Genomic DNA, 17517 nt, shown 5'->3' with positions numbered 1-17517 from the left:
CTCATGACGACCTCGCATGTCTACACGTGTCAGGGTTAAACATATTGGCCTCTCATGTTACATGGTGTGACTAGGCACGTGGAGTCAGTACTCCAGTCTCCCCATTGAACGTCTGCAGCAACTGCACTAAGCCACTTGCTGCCGCTGCCTTTGCTCAGAATGAAGTCACACGAGAGCCACACAGACCGACTCCTTGAGACAACCAGAGTACGTTCTCTGAATTTGGACACAGGTCCAGTGGCTGGGCTTGTTGCGGGCGACCTGATGAGACCACCACTTAGCATGTGGCATGTGCGAGAGACTCCTCCGGGCGAGACCGGTCCAATTCATACTTACCTGGCAGGGGAGATACCATGATCAAGAAGGTGGTTCACCCAGGGCGAGGCTCAGCCATTGCACACGGGCTGAGCTGACCTCTGCGAATTCCCCAAATGTGGGAATCTCGACTGCATAATTTGTGATAGTGGGGGACTGCGTTCGCGCTCTCCCCTGATCCCGTGTTTAAAACAAGAGGCAGGTGCAGCGCCGTGCCGAGCTCCTTGGCTTGCGAGTGCAGCCGGACTCGAGCAAGAAACGACCAGGCCAGCACTACCAACGCTTGCTGGAAAGGTCTGCCCGTCCGCGGGAGACAACCAACCAACCAGCCGAGAGGCCGATCTGCTCTCAGTCAGGAAACCTCAATGAAAAACGGCAACCAGGCAGAGAAAGGGGCGTCGGCCAAGCGCCTCCACTTTACCAGCACACCGGAACCACTGGCCACAGTGGACCAGGTGGCCGTCAGAAACAACCGTCCAACTCAAGCGGAAGCAGCTCAAATTGCTGTTGTCGCTCTCAGCGGCCTTCCCAACCGCAGAGGCAACTGCTTCGGATCTTTATGTCCAAGGAAGGCAAGCAGCGACACCCAAGATGGAAGCCACAACATTGTGGTTCATGGTAAACCTACCCGCACAGGCCAGCTCCTGCACTTTGAGTCCCTTCGCCCACTGGAACCCGAGCCAGAAGCTGCCAGAAGCGCAAACAAGAGAGCAGAAAATACCGGGTCACTCACTCACCGAGGGTGGCAGACGCACAATTTACAGGCTCTGACCGCCTGTGGCTATCCCACGTGGTTTTTTTTTTTTTTTCCTTTTTTTGTCATAGCCAACACACAAAGGGCCACCAAACCCGACCCTGAGAAGCCAAACGGAAGACGGAAAAGCCCCTTATGCCACTGGTTTGTGGAGGAAACTTGGAAGGCCTCCACCAGACAAGATCATCGTGTCAGATTCCATCCAGCAGTTGATCAATGCGACACTCACAGGGCCCCGGGAAGCGCGCACGAAACCTGAGCATCAGGAGCCGGTGGGAGACTGCAGGAGGCAAGGCTGACAAAAAGTGGCTGACACCCTCTGGAGACCGGCTGCTGCGAGGGAAACGGGGTCCACGGAGTGCGCAGACACAGTGCCCCGCTACCACGAGCCATTTCCTCTGCAGAATTACTGCTCAGGGGGCACCAAACGTGAGCACGTTCAGTGCATTTCTTTCAGCATCATCCACCAGATGCACCCTGCCAGAGTCTGCTGTTGCTGTTTACACAAGAAGGAGAAGTGCACCGTTCCTGGAAGCGCTGCAATACCAGGTCGATGCGTGGAGCGGATGGCGCAAGCCCCAATCGCAGCTCCCTGTTCCAAAAAGCAATTTAATATTTAGTCCCCTGTTGGGGGACGTATCAGATATTAAACTGATAAGAACAGATTTTTTTTTTTTTTTTTGAAACTGTTTATTGTCACTAATACAAAATTTCACCACATTTCATTATTTTTGAAAACTGCCCTTTAAAAAAAATGTAAAATACACACCACATTTAATATAAAAGTGTTCAATTAACTTTTTGTTTTTGTTAAAAACTAGTGCTGTGGGCAGTAAAATGTGTAAAATTTCTACAAAACATTTTAAAATATCATAAAAAAGAAGCTTCAATGTCTTCTGTTGTACAGGAGCGCAGTGAGTCCTTATCAATGGTCTCTACATCCCACTCTCCCAGACAGCTAATCTCCAGGACACTGTCAGGGTACCCTCAGACCTTTATCCTTCTTCTCTGTCTCCTCCTTCTTCTCTCGGAGAGTCAGGCTGCCGCTGCCGAGACCTTTTCCGTGAAGCTCCGGGTGCCACCTCCGGGTGGGCACAGACGATTCTTCTTTGTGGCTGTGTCCTTGGCCTGCCGCTTGCAGCTGCCAGGGTTGCTGCAGCCATTCGGATCACAGCCACGGGGGGGATCTGTCTGTGCCTCCTTACCAGCAAGTTGCGGGAGGTCCAGATGGCGTCTTTGATGGCGGCGAGGGCGAGCCACTGCTTTCCGAAGTCTTTGTCGGTTGACTTCTGGTGGCTCACCCCGTACAGCACAAGCTTTTCATTTAGGACCTCCCTTGCTGGCAAGTCCGGGAAATTTAGGTCGCCGGCTGTCGCCCACAGGTCTACAGCAGCACTGCACTCCCAGAGGAGGTGCCTCACCGACTCCGGTGCGCCACAACCCGGTCGGGGGCAAGTTGGGTTCGCTGACATTCCTCGGGAGTGCATAACAGACCTGACTGGGAGGATCTCGTGGGCCACCATCCATGACAGGTCCCGAAGTCTGTCTGGGAGAGCAGGATGGTTCACGTTGCGCCAAACCGATGTGGGCTCGCCGAATGCAAGCCCGCGCACTGGACTCACTGGGTCCCGCTCCTGCACAACAGAAATGACAGAGCGATGATTTTTTAAAATGTCAACTGTTTGTCTTTCCAAATTAAAATGTTTTAAAAAGGTCCTTATAAATATATATGCCGGTGGTAAGTTAAAAGCCACAGGTATCGTTAGATCTGTTGGAATCAGTTTTAGTTTTCTTAAATAGGAGCCCATCCAGTAACGTACCAAGGCTTTGGTCTTGGTAGTACTGGATGGGCCCACAGCATTTTCCATGTGCAATGATGTGTATCTTGCGCCTAAAACAGTTTCAGATATGATTCTTGAATTGAAAAAATATAAAATGGCGTAAGATTTAAATAACTGCTTTAAAATTTACACTGTGGTTAAGATATTTCTTGTGAGTGAGGCTCCTCCTTCACTCCAGTGGGTGAGGGTTGGAGGGGAAGAGCCTCCCTTCCCGGCCGACGTCTGGGTGTCGGTCGTTCCTGGAGTCTGCCATTAAAAGTTCGCTTCTCACGAGGGGTTGACTGCAAAACAATATTTAAAAAGGACAATTCATTCGGGGAGCCCGAGGGGAAGACTCGAGGCTCCTCCAGTGAAGAACTGTCAGAGAGAGCCTCAGGCCTTCCCCGCTTCTCTGATAAAACGGAGGAATCCGACAGCTCTGAAGCTAGTCTTTTTGCTTGTTGGCCGCTTGGTGGGATGGGTTCTTCTTCAGATTCAGGTGATGGTAGGCTGACTTCCAGGTGAGTGCACCCTTCGCTTGCCAGCAGACCACTCTGAGTCATGGATTCTGGGGCCTCTGTAAGCCCCTCCCTCTGTCCCGCCTCACCTGTTTCTCCTCCAATCACAGGTTTTGGCGGGAGATTTGAATTATTTTGGGTCTCAACAGCCATATTGGCCCCAGCATTTTCCTCTCCATTTCTCTTTTCTTTTCCAGCCTTTAGCTTGTTGGCAAAGGATTTCGGGCAGTCTCTGAAGAGATGGTTTGAGTCTCCACAGAGGTTGCACTTTCTGCCATTGGTACATTGTTCAAAAGTATGTCCAATTTCTCTACATTTCCGACACACAGTCTGCTGACATGCCTCTGCCAGGTGCCCGTGCTCTCCACACTTGCGGCAGAGCTTGGGCTGACCCTGGTAGTGTATGTAGCCTCGGTTTTCTCCCAGAACTATCATTGATGGGAGATGTTTCAGACCCTGGAAGCCCTGAGGGTCCTGCCATTGCTGGATGGGGACCCTCCAGGCGCAGTTCCAGATGCCATCTTCATCCCTCACCTTCATAGCCTGGCCTTTAACCGTGCAATATCTTCCCAGCCAAAAGCAAATGTCATCTGCGGTCACTGTCTCATTAAACATTCTAACAATAACGGTTTTAGCCGCATTGTCAGTCAGTTTTTCAACGTTGAACACAGGCAACTGGGATTTCACATCTTCATAACGCGTCCAAAATTCTCTCAAAGTTGCAGCAGACTGGAAACTTACATCATAGCCTTTGTTGTAAGGCAGTGCCAAAATGCAGTTGAGGTCATCAGGTTTAAATTGAAGGATTTTTTGGATGATTTTTCTGGAAAAATCCAATCTGGACAGTCCCAGTGACTCACCCTCCATTTCCTTATATGTGAAACGCACACTGTGGTGCCTCCGCATACCGGCATAGCTGGCCGACATGGTGGAGGCACCACCAACTGAAATTTTCCTGCTCAGTGAGAGATTTAAAACAAATAAATACTTAAAAAAGCAATAAATACAAAAAATAAAACTTACCTTGCACTGCTGCGGGAATAAGAAAAGTTAAAATACACTGAAAAGCGTAGGAAATTTCCTCCCGAATGTTGGCAGAATTCTATGCACCTGAAGCATACAATTCTCCACCCAAAGGAGGTGACCGCAGTCTTAGCCAGAAGGCCGAGAAGCGATGCCGATGGGCGCTCGTAGGGGAGGAGGGCACTTCCGGCATGACAAGCTAAAGGACCGGTTGCACGCATGTTCGAATAAAATGTAGACGGAACAAACATAGCGTCAGTTATCACCCTTATATCCATTCGCTTAGACAATAGAAAGTGTTTGAATGTGCTGAAGAAGAAATGTGCCCGTGACCCTGATCAGAGACCCCCAGCGAGCCCCAGGTCCTGGAGGTGCCTGGAAGCGCCAACAGCGACCCTGCAGATGTTCACGTTAATCCTGCAAGAATGTGTCAAGAAAAGAACTCGTAAAACAATGAAAGTAATTACTCTCACACACACACACACACACACACATAGACAAACAGACACAGCTTGCACAACTGCCTCCCCCCAGTGTTGCACGACCATGCCGTAGGGGACCCCTGAAAGAGAATAAAACGAGAGGGGCGTGAACTGCATATTCACAGTGGAGCGGCATGCCACTGGGTATGTGGCTTCACTGTCCTCGCTGCGAGTAACTTTGAATATTGTTGTCTGTCTCTTCTGTATTCCTGCATTTGAGTGTTTTTTTACAAGTGTCACAGGAGTTTGAGCCTGACAACCCACTGACTCATGACGACCTCGCATGTCTACACGTGTCAGGGTTAAACATATTGGCCTCTCATGTTACATGGTGTGACTAGGCACGTGGAGTCAGTACTCCAGTCTCCCCATTGAACGTCTGCAGCAACTGCACTAAGCCACTTGCTGCCGCTGCCTTTGCTCAGAATGAAGTCACACGAGAGCCACACAGACCGACTCCTTGAGACAACCAGAGTACGTTCTCTGAATTTGGACACAGGTCCAGTGGCTGGGCTTGTTGCGGGCGACCTGATGAGACCACCACTTAGCATGTGGCATGTGCGAGAGACTCCTCCGGGCGAGACCGGTCCAATTCATACTTACCTGGCAGGGGAGATACCATGATCAAGAAGGTGGTTCACCCAGGGCGAGGCTCAGCCATTGCACACGGGCTGAGCTGACCTCTGCGAATTCCCCAAATGTGGGAATCTCGACTGCATAATTTGTGATAGTGGGGGACTGCGTTCGCGCTCTCCCCTGACCCCGTGTTTAAAACAAGAGGCAGGTGCAGCGCCGTCCCGAGCTCCTTGGCTTGCGAGTGCAGCCGGACTCGAGCAAGAAACGACCAGGCCAGCACTACCAACGCTTGCTGGAAAGGTCTGCCCGTCCGCGGGAGACAACCAACCAACCAGCCGAGAGGCCGATCTGCTCTCAGTCAGGAAACCTCAATGAAAAACGGCAACCAGGCAGAGAAAGGGGCGTCGGCCAAGCGCCTCCACTTTACCAGCACACCGGAACCACTGGCCACAGTGGACCAGGTGGCCGTCAGAAACAACCGTCCAACTCAAGCGGAAGCGGCTCAAATTGCTGTTGTCGCTCTCAGCGGCCTTCCCAGCCGCAGAGGCAACTGCTTCGGATCTTTATGTCCAAGGAAGGCAAGCAGCGACACCCAAGATGGAAGCCACAACATTGTGGTTCATGGTAAACCTACCCGCACAGGCCAGCTCCTGCACTTTGAGTCCCTTCGCCCACTGGAACCCGAGCCAGAAGCTGTCAGAAGCGCAAACAAGAGAGCAGAAAATACCGGGTCACTCACTCACCGAGGGTGGCAGACGCACAATTTACAGGCTCTGACCGCCTGTGGCTATCCCACGTGGTTTTTTTTTTTTTTTCCTTTTTTTGTCATAGCCAACACACAAAGGGCCACCAAACCCGACCCTGAGAAGCCAAACGGAAGACGGAAAAGCCCCTTATGCCACTGGTTTGTGGAGGAAACTTGGAAGGCCTCCACCAGACAAGATCATCGTGTCAGATTCCATCCAGCAGTTGATCAATGCGACACTCACAGGGCCCCGGGAAGCGCGCACGAAACCTGAGCATCAGGAGCCGGTGGGAGACTGCAGGAGGCAAGGCTGACAAAAAGTGGCTGACACCCTCTGGAGACCGGCTGCTGCGAGGGAAACGGGGTCCACGGAGTGCGCAGACACAGTGCCCCGCTACCACGAGCCATTTCCTCTGCAGAATTACTGCTCAGGGGGACCAAACGTGAGCACGTTCAGTGCATTTCTTTCAGCATCATCCAAAGATGCACCCTGCCAGAGTCTGCTGTTGCTGTTTACACAAGAAGGAGAAGTGCACCGTTCCTGGAAGCGCTGCAATACCAGGTCGATGCGTGGAGTGGATGGCGCAAGCCCCAATCGCAGCTCCCTGTTCCAAAAAGCAATTTAATATTTAGTCCCCTGTTGGGGGACGTATGAGATATTAAACTGATAAGAACAGATTTTTTTTTTTTTTTTTGAAACTGTTTATTGACACTAATACAAAATTTCACCACATTTCATTATTTTTTGAAAACTGCCCTTTAAAAAAAGGTAAAATACACACCACATTTAATATAAAAGTGTTCAATTAACTTTTTGTTTTTGTTAAAAACTAGTGCTGTGGGCAGTAAAATGTGTAAAATTTGTACAAAACATTTTTAAAAAATCATAAAAAAGAAGCTTCAATGTCTTCTGTTGTACAGGAGCGCAGTGAGTCCTTATCAATAGTCTCTACATCCCACTCTCCCAGACAGCTAATCTCCAGGACACTGTCAGGGTACCCTCAGATCCTTATCCTTCTTCTCTTTCTCCTCCTTCTTCTCTCGGAGAGTCAGGCTGCCGCTGCCGAGACCTTTTCAGTGAAGCTCCGGGTGCCACCTCCGGGTGGGCACAGACGATTCTTCTTTGTGGCTGTGTCCTTGGCCCGCCGCTTGCAGCTGTGAGGGTTGCTGCAGCCATTCGGATCACAGCCACGGGGGGGATCTGTCTGTGCCTCCTTACCAGCAAGTTGCGGGAGGTCCAGATGGCGTCTTTGATGGCGGCGAGGGCGAGCCACTGCTTTCCGAAGTCTTTGTCGGTTGACTTCTGGTGGCTCACCCCGTACAGCACAAGCTGTTCATTTAGGACCTCCCTTGCTGGCAAGTCCGGGAAATTTAGGTCGCCGGCTGTCGCCCACAGGTCTACGGCAGCACTGCACTCCCAGAGGAGGTGCCTCACCGACTCTGGTGCGCCACAACCCGGTCGGGGGCAAGTTGGGTTCGCTGACATTCCTCGGGAGTGCATAACAGACCTGACTGGGAGGATCTCGTGGGCCACCATCCATGACAGGTCCCGAAGTCTGTTTGGGAGAGCAGGATGGTTCACATTGCGCCAAACCGATGTGGGCTCGCCGAAAGCAAGCCCGCGCACTGGGCTCACTGGGTCCCGCTCCTGCACAACAGAAATGACAGAGCGATGATTTTTTAAAATGTCTAATGTTTGTCTTTCTAAATTAAAATGTTTTAAAAAAGTCCTTATAAATATATATGCCGGTGGTAAGTTAAAAGCCACAGGTATCGTTAGATCTGTTGGAATCATTTTTAGTTTTCTTAAGTAGGAGCCCATCCAGTATCGTACCAAGGCTTTGGTCTTGGGAGTACTGGATGAGCCCACTGCATTTTCCAGGTGCATTGCTATATATCTTGCGCCTAAAAACAGTTTCAGATCTGGTATTGCTTTTCCACCTTTTTCTTTTGCCTTTTTGAGAGTATCTCTTCTCACTCTCTCCCACTTGGAGCCCCAAAGGAAATAAAAAATGGCTCGATCTAGTTCTAAAAGCACATGTCTTTTGGGGATAAAAACAGAGCTGATCAGTAAAAGCAAAGGTAAAATCACAGCTTTTATGATTAAAACCTTTCCCTCTAAAGTCAGTTGTCTTAGTCCCCAAAAGCCCAGTCTTTGTCTCACTTTCCCTACCACGTCTCCCCAGTTGGTTTCCCCTCCCCCTTCCTTGCCAAATTTAATTCCCGGTATTTTTTGGTCAGTCTGTGTCACAGTCAGGGGAAGTCCTATTTTCTCTGTTGCCGTCCAGGGTCCGTAAAATTGGGCTTGGGTCTTATCCCTATTGAGTTTGGACCCAGAGGCCCCTCCAAACCAGTCAGTCAGGTCCAGTGTTCTGTTAACTGATGTAATATTTGTGCATAAAATGTTAAAATCGTCCATGTATAAAATGCATTTTGTCGTCAGTCCCCCTGGAATAGTCACCCCGTTGATCCATTTGTCCCTTCTCAAAATCTGTGCCAGGGGTTCTATACATAAAATATACAGGAGGGCAGATAACGGACATCCCTGACGGACGCCACAGTTGATTTTAACTGCTTTTGTCAGATTCCCGTTAACCACAAATTTGCTGGTAATATCCTGGTACAGCAGTCCCACCCACGCTACGAACCTTTTTGGAAAACCCACTTTTTGCAGTACCCTAAAAAGGTACTGGTGCGAGACCCGATCAAAGGCTTTCTCAAAGTCTAAATTTAGTACTACTAGCCGAATATTTCTGTCTCTCGCAAGACAGATGGTGTCACGGATCAGCATGAGGCTGTCTGTGATCTTCCTCCCAGGGATGGCACAGGTTTGATCCGGGTTGATCAAGTCGTCTAAAACCATGGTCATACGTGTGGCTAAAAGTTTGCTAAAAAGTTTACAGTCACAGTTTAAAAGGGTGATCGGTCTCCAGTTTTTCAAGTCGGTCTTGTCTTTAGTTTTGTAAAGGAGTGTCACTATCCCTACTCTAAAACTGTCAGGTAGTCGGCTACTTTGGTCAAATTCATTAAAAACAGTGAGTAAGTCTGGTGCTAAAATGTCCCAAAAAGTTAAATAAAATTCCAAGGGAAGTCCATCCTCCCCGGGGGACTTCCCTTTCTTAAAAGCCCTGATACATTTATTTAACTCTTCGTGACTAAAATCCTGTGTTAAAACTATGTTTTCATCCACTGTTTTTTCCATAAAATCTAGTGCTCTTGAGATGACCTCTGGGTTTGTATTTTTGATTTCATATAGTTCTTGGTAGAAGAATTCTACCGTTTCATTTATCTCATTTTTTGTCTCCACCATGTACCCGTCTTTGTTTTTTAATTTAAAAATACCTCCTGCTTTGCTCATAATCTTTTTAAAGAAGTACCGGGTACATTTTTCTCCTTCTTCAATTTCTTTTTCCTTACTCCTTAGAAGCACCCCTTTACTTTTAATTTCCGCTAAGGCAGCCATTTCATTTTTTACCTGTTTGATTTCTTCATTAAAATTCAGCCCTTTTTGTGTTAAGTAAAAATAACGTTGTAAACGTTTTTGCAGTCCCAGCATGCATCTCTTTTCTTTATTACATTTTTTTCGCCCTGCTTTTTTAAAAAAGGTCCGGGTCCTTGCCTTCACCATTTCCCACCACTGTGCTCGTGACTCATGCAAGTCTTGAAGGGTCTGCCAGTCCCTGAACCGCTCCCTGTACTGGTTGACCAAATCTTGATCTTCCAGCAGGGAGCAGTTCAGTTTCCACAGACCTCTTCCCATCGCTGCACCAGACGGGAGCGAAAGAGTGCAGGTGAGAACCAGGTGGTCAGAGAAGAAAACAGGGGTCAATCTAGCATCAGTAGGGGCCCAGTCCCGTGTGAATATATAATCTATGCGAGAGGCTCTGGTGCTGTCACCACTGAACCAGGTGAAGCCCTCCTCTCTGGGATGCATGGCTTTATAACAGTCATGTAAGTTAAAATCCCTACTCATGTCCTGTAATAAAACTGATGTTTTATCTACTTTAAAATCTTCCCCCACCCCCTTTCTGTCTTTCCTACTTAAAATACAATTAAAATCCCCACCCACTATAAAAGGTACCCGGCCTAGCATGTGGGACTGCAAGTTTTCTAAAAAATCATACCTTTCATTTTTGTCGTTAGAACCATAAATATTTAAGAGGTTAAAATCCTGTCCCATAAAAGTCAAATGTGTTAATAGTGCTCGCCCTTCCCTCACCACAGTGCTCCCCTTTACCGTGACATGTGGGTTTTTTATTAAAATGGCCACGCCATCATTTTTATTTTCATTTGACCCACTCCATAAGGATGTTTGTGGCCACATTTCTTCCCACTGCTTGTAGTTTGTTAAAAAGGGCAAACCACATTCTTGTAATAAAAACACATCTGACTTAAAAGTTTGAAGGAAGGATAAAACACTTTGAGCTCTAACTTTCGACTTCACACTTCTCACATTGATGGTAGAGAAGGTGAGAGTCATAAGTATGATTTTAAAATTAAAAAACAAACTTAAAAGGGCCTAAAAGTTAAATAATTGCTCTAAAATTTATACTGTGACTATGAGATTTCTTGTGAGTGAGGCTCCTCCTTCACTCCAGTGGGTGAGGGTTGGAGGGGAAGAGCCTCCCTTCCAGGCCGACGTCTGGGTGTCGGTCGTTCCTGGAGTCTGCCATTAAAAGTTCGCTTCTCACGAGGGGTTGACTGCAAAACAATATTTAAAAAGGACAATTCATTCGGGGAGCCCGAGGGGAAGACTCGAGGCTCCTCCAGTGAAGAACTGTCAGAGAGAGCCTCAGGCCTTCCCCGCTTCTCTGATAAAACAGAGGAATCCGACAGCTCTGAAGCTAGTCTTTTTGCTTGTTGGCCGCTTGGTGGGATGGGTTCTTCTTCAGATTCAGGTGATGGTAGGCTGACTTCCAGGTGAGTGCACCCTTCGCTTGCCAGCAGACCACTCTGAGTCATGGATTCTGGGGCCTCTGTAAGCCCCTCCCTCTGTCCCGCCTCACCTGTTTCTCCTCCAATCACAGGTTTTGGCGGGAGATTTGAATTATTTTGGGTCTCAACAGCCATATTGGCCCCAGCATTTTCCTCTCCATTTCTCTTTTCTTTTCCAGCCTTTAGCTTGTTGGCAAAGGATTTCGGGCAGTCTCTGAAGAGATGGTTTGAGTCTCCACAGAGGTTGCACTTTCTGCCATTGGTACATTGTTCAAAAGTATGTCCAATTTCTCTACATTTCCGACACACAGTCTGCTGACATGCCTCTGCCAGGTGCCCGTGCTCTCCACACTTGCGGCAGAGCTTGGGCTGACCCTGGTAGTGTATGTAGCCTCGGTTTTCTCCCAGAACTATCATTGATGGGAGATGTTTCAGACCCTGGAAGCCCTGAGGGTCCTGCCATTGCTGGATGGGGACCCTCCAGGCGCAGTTCCAGATGCCGTCTTCATCCCTCACCTTCATAGCCTGGCCTTTAACCGTGCAATATCTTCCCAGCCAAAAGCAAATGTCATCTGCGGTCACTGTCTCATTAAACATTCTAACAATAACTGTTTTAGCCGCATTGTCAGTCAGTTTTTCAACGTTGAACACAGGCAACTGGGATTTCACATCTTCATAACGCGTCCAAAATTCTCTCAAAGTTGCAGCAGACTGGAAACTTACATCATAGCCTTTGTTGTAAGGCAGTGCCAAAATGCAGTTGAGGTCATCAGGTTTAAATTGAAGGATTTTTTGGATGATTTTTCTGGAAAAATCCAATCTGGACAGTCCCAGTGACTCACCCTCCATTTCCTTATATGTGAAACGCACACTGTGGTGCCTCCGCATACCGGCATAGCTGGCCGACATGGTGGAGGCACCACCAACTGAAATTTTCCTGCTCAGTGAGAGATTTAAAACAAATAAATACTTAAAAAAGCAATAAATACAAAAAATAAAACTTACCTTGCACTGCTGCGGGAATAAGAAAAGTTAAAATACACTGAAAAGCGTAGGAAATTTCCTCCCGAATGTTGGCAGAATTCTATGCACCTGAAGCATACAATTCTCCACCCAAAGGAGGTGACCGCAGTCTTAGCCAGAAGGCCGAGAAGCGATGCCGATGGGCGCTCGTAGGGGAGGAGGGCACTTCCGGCATGACAAGCTAAAGGACCGGTTGCACGCATGTTCGAATAAAATGTAGACGGAACAAACATAGCGTCAGTTATCACCCTTATATCCATTCGCTTAGACAATAGAAAGTGTTTGAATGTGCTGAAGAAGAAATGTGCCCGTGACCCTGATCAGAGACCCCCAGCGAGCCCCAGGTCCTGGAGGTGCCTGGAAGCGCCAACAGCGACCCTGCAGATGTTCACGTTAATCCTGCAAGAATGTGTCAAGAAAAGAACTCGTAAAACAATGAAAGTAATTACTCTCACACACACACACACACACACACATAGACAAACAGACACAGCTTGCACAACTGCCTCCCCCCAGTGTTGCACGACCATGCCGTAGGGGACCCCTGAAAGAGAATAAAACGAGAGGGGCGTGAACTGCATATTCACAGTGGAGCGGCATGCCACTGGGTATGTGGCTTCACTGTCCTCGCTGCGAGTAACTTTGAATATTGTTGTCTGTCTCTTCTGTATTCCTGCATTTGAGTGTTTTTTTACAAGTGTCACAGGAGTTTGAGCCTGACAACCCACTGACTCATGACGACCTCGCATGTCTACACGTGTCAGGGTTAAACATATTGGCCTCTCATGTTACATGGTGTGACTAGGCACGTGGAGTCAGTACTCCAGTCTCCCCATTGAACGTCTGCAGCAACTGCACTAAGCCACTTGCTGCCGCTGCCTTTGCTCAGAATGAAGTCACACGAGAGCCACACAGACCGACTCCTTGAGACAACCAGAGTACGTTCTCTGAATTTGGACACAGGTCCAGTGGCTGGGCTTGTTGCGGGCGACCTGATGAGACCACCACTTAGCATGTGGCATGTGCGAGAGACTCCTCCGGGCGAGACCGGTCCAATTCATACTTACCTGGCAGGGGAGATACCATGATCAAGAAGGTGGTTCACCCAGGGCGAGGCTCAGCCATTGCACACGGGCTGAGCTGACCTCTGCGAATTCCCCAAATGTGGGAATCTCGACTGCATAATTTGTGATAGTGGGGGACTGCGTTCGCGCTCTCCCCTGACCCCGTGTTTAAAACAAGAGGCAGGTGCAGCGCCGTCCCGAGCTCCTTGGCTTGCGAGTGCAGCCGGACTCGAGCAAGAAACGACCAGGCCAGCACTACCAACGCTTGCTGGAAAGGTCTGCCCGTCCGCGGGAGACAACCAACCAACCAGCCGAGAGGCCGATCTGCTCTCAGTCAGGAAACCTCAATGAAAAACGGCAACCAGGCAGAGAAAGGGGCGTCGGCCAAGCGCCTCCACTTTACCAGCACACCGGAACCACTGGCCACAGTGGACCAGGTGGCCGTCAGAAACAACCGTCCAACTCAAGCGGAAGCGGCTCAAATTGCTGTTGTCGCTCTCAGCGGCCTTCCCAGCCGCAGAGGCAACTGCTTCGGATCTTTATGTCCAAGGAAGGCAAGCAGCGACACCCAAGATGGAAGCCACAACATTGTGGTTCATGGTAAACCTACCCGCACAGGCCAGCTCCTGCACTTTGAGTCCCTTCGCCCACTGGAACCCGAGCCAGAAGCTGCCAGAAGTGCAAACAAGAGAGCAGAAAATACCGGGTCACTCACTCACCGAGGGTGGCAGACGCACAATTTACAGGCTCTGACCGCCTGTGGCTATCCCACGTGGTTTTTTTTTTTTTTTCCTTTTTTTGTCATAGCCAACACACAAAGGGCCACCAAACCCGACCCTGAGAAGCCAAACGGAAGACGGAAAAGCCCCTTATGCCACTGGTTTGTGGAGGAAACTTGGAAGGCCTCCACCAGACAAGATCATCGTGTCAGATTCCATCCAGCAGTTGATCAATGCGACACTCACAGGGCCCCGGGAAGCGCGCACGAAACCTGAGCATCAGGAGCCGGTGGGAGACTGCAGGAGGCAAGGCTGACAAAAAGTGGCTGACACCCTCTGGAGACCGGCTGCTGCGAGGGAAACGGGGTCCACGGAGTGCGCAGACACAGTGCCCCGCTACCACGAGCCATTTCCTCTGCAGAATTACTGCTCAGGGGGCACCAAACGTGAGCACGTTCAGTGCATTTCTTTCAGCATCATCCACCAGATGCACCCTGCCAGAGTCTGCTGTTGCTGTTTACACAAGAAGGAGAAGTGCACCGTTCCTGGAAGCGCTGCAATACCAGGTCGATGCGTGGAGCGGATGGCGCAAGCCCCAATCGCAGCTCCCTGTTCCAAAAAGCAATTTAATATTTAGTCCCCTGTTGGGGGACATATCAGATATTAAACTGATAAGAACAGATTTTTTTTTTTTTTTTTTTGAAACTGTTTATTGTCACTAATACAAAATTTCACCACATTTCATTATTTTTGAAAACTGCCCTTTAAAAAAAATGTAAAATACACACCACATTTAATATAAAAGTGTTCAATTAACTTTTTGTTTTTGTTAAAAACTAGTGCTGTGGGCAATAAAATGTGTAAAATTTGTACAAAACATTTTAAAATATCATAAAAAAGAAGCTTCAATATCTTCTGTTTTACAGGAGCGCAATGAGTCCTTATCAATGGTCTCTACATCCCACTCTCCCAGACAGCTAATCTCCAGGACACTGTCAGGGTACCCTCAGATCCTTATCCGTCTTCTCTGTCTCCTCCTTCTTCTCTCGGAGAGTCAGGCTGCCGCTGCCGAGACCTTTTCCGTGAAGCTCCGGGTGCCACCTCCGGGTGGGCACAGACGATTCTTCTTTGTGGCTGTGTCCTTGGCCTGCCGCTTGCAGCTGCCAGGGTTGCTGCAGCCATTCGGATCACAGCCACGGGGGGGATCTGTCTGTGCCTCCTTACCAGCAAGTTGCGGGAGGTCCAGATGGCGTCTTTGATGGCGGCGAGGGTGAGCCACTGCTTTCCGAAGTCTTTGTAGGTTGACTTCTGGTGGCTCACCCCGTACAGCACAAGCTTTTCATTTAGGACCTCCCTTGCTGGCAAGTCCGGGAAATTTAGGTCGCCGGCTGTCGCCCACAGGTCTACGGCAGCACTGCACTCCCAGAGGAGGTGCCTCACCGACTCCGGTGCGCCACAACCCGGTCGGGGGCAAGTTGGGTTCGCTGACATTCCTCGGGAGTGCATAACAGACCTGACTGGGAGGATCTCGTGGGCCACCATCCATGACAGGTCCCGAAGTCTGTCTGGGAGAGCAGGATGGTTCACGTTGCGCCAAACCGATGTGGGCTCGCCGAATGCAAGCCCGCGCACTGGACTCACTGGGTCCCGCTCCTGCACAACAGAAATGACAGAGCGATGATTTTTTAAAATGTCAACTGTTTGTCTTTCCAAATTAAAATGTTTTAAAAAAGTCCTTATAAATATATATGCCGGTGGTAAGTTAAAAGCCACAGGTATCGTTAGATCTGTTGGAATCAGTTTTAGTTTTCTTAAGTAGGAGCCCATCCAGTAACGTACCAAGGCTTTGGTCTTGGTAGTACTGGATGGGCCCACAGCATTTTCCATGTGCAATGATGTGTATCTTGCGCCTAAAACAGTTTCAGATATGATTCTTGAATTGAAAAAATATAAAATGGCGTAAGATTTAAATAACTGCTTTAAAATTTACACTGTGGTTAAGATATTTCTTGTGAGTGAGGCTCCTCCTTCACTCCAGTGGGTGAGGGTTGGAGGGGAAGAGCCTCCCTTCCCGGCCGGCGTCTGGGTGTCGGTCGTTCCTGGAGTCTGCCATTAAAAGTTCGCTTCTCACGAGGGGTTGACTGCAAAACAATATTTAAAAAGGACAATTCATTCGGGGAGCCCGAGGGGAAGACTCGAGGCTCCTCCATTGAAGAACTGTCAGAGAGAGCCTCAGGCCTTCCCCGCTTCTCTGATAAAACAGAGGAATCCGACAGCTCTGAAGCTAGTCTTTTTGCTTGTTGGCCGCTTGGTGGGATGGGTTCTTCTTCAGATTCAGGTGATGGTAGGCTGACTTCCAGGTGAGTGCACCCTTCGCTTGCCAGCAGACCACTCTGAGTCATGGATTCTGGGGCCTCTGTAAGCCCCTCCCTCTGTCCCGCCTCACCTGTTTCTCCTCCAATCACAGGTTTTGGCGGGAGATTTGAATTATTTTGGGTCTCAACAGCCATATTGGCCCCAGCATTTTCCTCTCCATTTCTCTTTTCTTTTCCAGCCTTTAGCTTGTTGGCAAAGGATTTCGGGCAGTCTCTGAAGAGATGGTTTGAGTCTCCACAGAGGTTGCACTTTCTGCCATTGGTACATTGTTCAAAAGTATGTCCAATTTCTCTACATTTCCGACACACAGTCTGCTGACATGCCTCTGCCAGGTGCCCGTGCTCTCCACACTTGCGGCAGAGCTTGGGCTGACCCTGGTAGTGTATGTAGCCTCGGTTTTCTCCCAGAACTATCATTGATGGGAGATGTTTCAGACCCTGGAAGCCCTGAGGGTCCTGCCATTGCTGGATGGGGACCCTCCAGGCGCAGTTCCAGATGCCATCTTCATCCCTCACCTTCATAGCCTGGCCTTTAACCGTGCAATATCTTCCCAGCCAAAAGCAAATGTCATCTGCGGTCACTGTCTCATTAAACATTCTAACAATAACGGTTTTAGCCGCATTGTCAGTCAGTTTTTCAACGTTGAACACAGGCAACTGGGATTTCACATCTTCATAACGCGTCCAAAATTCTCTCAAAGTTGCAGCAGACTGGAAACTTACATCATAGCCTTTGTTGTAAGGCAGTGCCAAAATGCAGTTGAGGTCATCAGGTTTAAATTGAAGGATTTTTTGGATGTTTTTTCTGGAAAAATCCAATCTGGACAGTCCCAGTGACTCACCCTCCATTTCCTTATATGTGAAACGCACACTGTGGTGCCTCCGCATACCGGCATAGCTGGCCGACATGGTGGAGGCACCACCAACTGAAATTTTCCTATCCAATGAGGGTTTTAAAACAAATAAATACTTAAAAAGCAATAAATACAAAAAATAAAACTTACCTTGCACTGCTGCGGGAATAAGAAAAGTTAAAATACACTGAAAAGCGTAGGAAATTTCCTCCCGAATGTTGGCAGAATTCTATGCACCTGAAGCATACAATTCTCCACCCAAAGGAGGTGACCGCAGTCTTAGCCAAAAGGCCGAGAAGCAATGCCGATGGGCG

The 17517-nt window shown here is 48.9% G+C and overlaps 4 non-coding genes and 2 pseudogenes across 4 annotated transcripts; 3 read left to right on the top strand and 3 right to left on the bottom strand.

Annotated features, from left to right (window-relative positions):
• The first annotated feature begins 328 nt into the window (after positions 1-328).
• LOC131111099 (U1 spliceosomal RNA) lies at positions 329-492 on the top strand. Its single transcript, XR_009121097.1, has one exon. It is a non-coding gene; the product is annotated as a U1 spliceosomal RNA (small nuclear RNA).
• A 1089-nt stretch (positions 493-1581) lies between these two features.
• On the bottom strand, positions 1582-1761 carry LOC131111137 (U2 spliceosomal RNA; annotated as a pseudogene).
• Positions 1762-5507: 3746 nt separating this feature from the next.
• On the top strand, positions 5508-5671 carry LOC131111098 (U1 spliceosomal RNA). The gene has a single exon (XR_009121096.1). It is a non-coding gene; the product is annotated as a U1 spliceosomal RNA (small nuclear RNA).
• Positions 5672-6758: 1087 nt separating this feature from the next.
• On the bottom strand, positions 6759-6938 carry LOC131111140 (U2 spliceosomal RNA; annotated as a pseudogene).
• A 6312-nt stretch (positions 6939-13250) lies between these two features.
• LOC131111097 (U1 spliceosomal RNA) lies at positions 13251-13414 on the top strand. The gene has a single exon (XR_009121095.1). It is a non-coding gene; the product is annotated as a U1 spliceosomal RNA (small nuclear RNA).
• Positions 13415-14503: 1089 nt separating this feature from the next.
• Positions 14504-14685, bottom strand: LOC131111134 (U2 spliceosomal RNA). Its single transcript, XR_009121128.1, has one exon. It is a non-coding gene; the product is annotated as a U2 spliceosomal RNA (small nuclear RNA).
• Between the last annotated feature and the right edge of the window lie 2832 nt (positions 14686-17517).

This window comes from Doryrhamphus excisus, unplaced genomic scaffold, assembly GCF_030265055.1.
Source record: "Doryrhamphus excisus isolate RoL2022-K1 unplaced genomic scaffold, RoL_Dexc_1.0 HiC_scaffold_24, whole genome shotgun sequence".
NCBI lineage: Eukaryota > Metazoa > Chordata > Actinopteri > Syngnathiformes > Syngnathidae > Doryrhamphus > Doryrhamphus excisus.
Note: the sequence above shows the minus strand (reverse complement) of the source record. Positions and strands in the feature narration are given on the sequence as shown.